We start from the raw sequence: 454 nt of genomic DNA on the forward strand, positions 1-454 counted from the left end.
TTGTGCTGGGTAGTCATTTATGAACATAAATATTGAATTGAACCTTAAGTATAAGAAGTATTCCACCATGAAATATGTAAGAAATAAAAAAAAAAATTAAAGGCTAGCTCTGCATACAAATTAACAAACATGGTCATTCTTTTCTGATAAATATTAGTGATTTTAGGGTAATCAAAGGAGAACTTAATTCAACTTAATCATTAGAATTGGTAATAGAAAAATAAACAGATTACTCTACATAACACTTTAAAAAGAAATATCAGAGGATTTCCCTGGTGGGCCAGTGGTTGAGAATCTGCCTTCCAATGCAGGGTATGTGGATCAAATCCCTGATTGGGGAACTAAAATCATACATGCACCCGGGTAACTAAGTTGGCATACCACAACTAGAGAAAGCCCACATACTGCAACTAAGAACCTGTGCACCACTATGAAGACCCAGTGCAGCCAAAAA

Source organism: Bison bison, unplaced genomic scaffold (assembly GCF_000754665.1).
Source record: "Bison bison bison isolate TAMUID 2011002044 unplaced genomic scaffold, Bison_UMD1.0 scf7180017846739, whole genome shotgun sequence".
Lineage (NCBI taxonomy): Eukaryota > Metazoa > Chordata > Mammalia > Artiodactyla > Bovidae > Bison > Bison bison.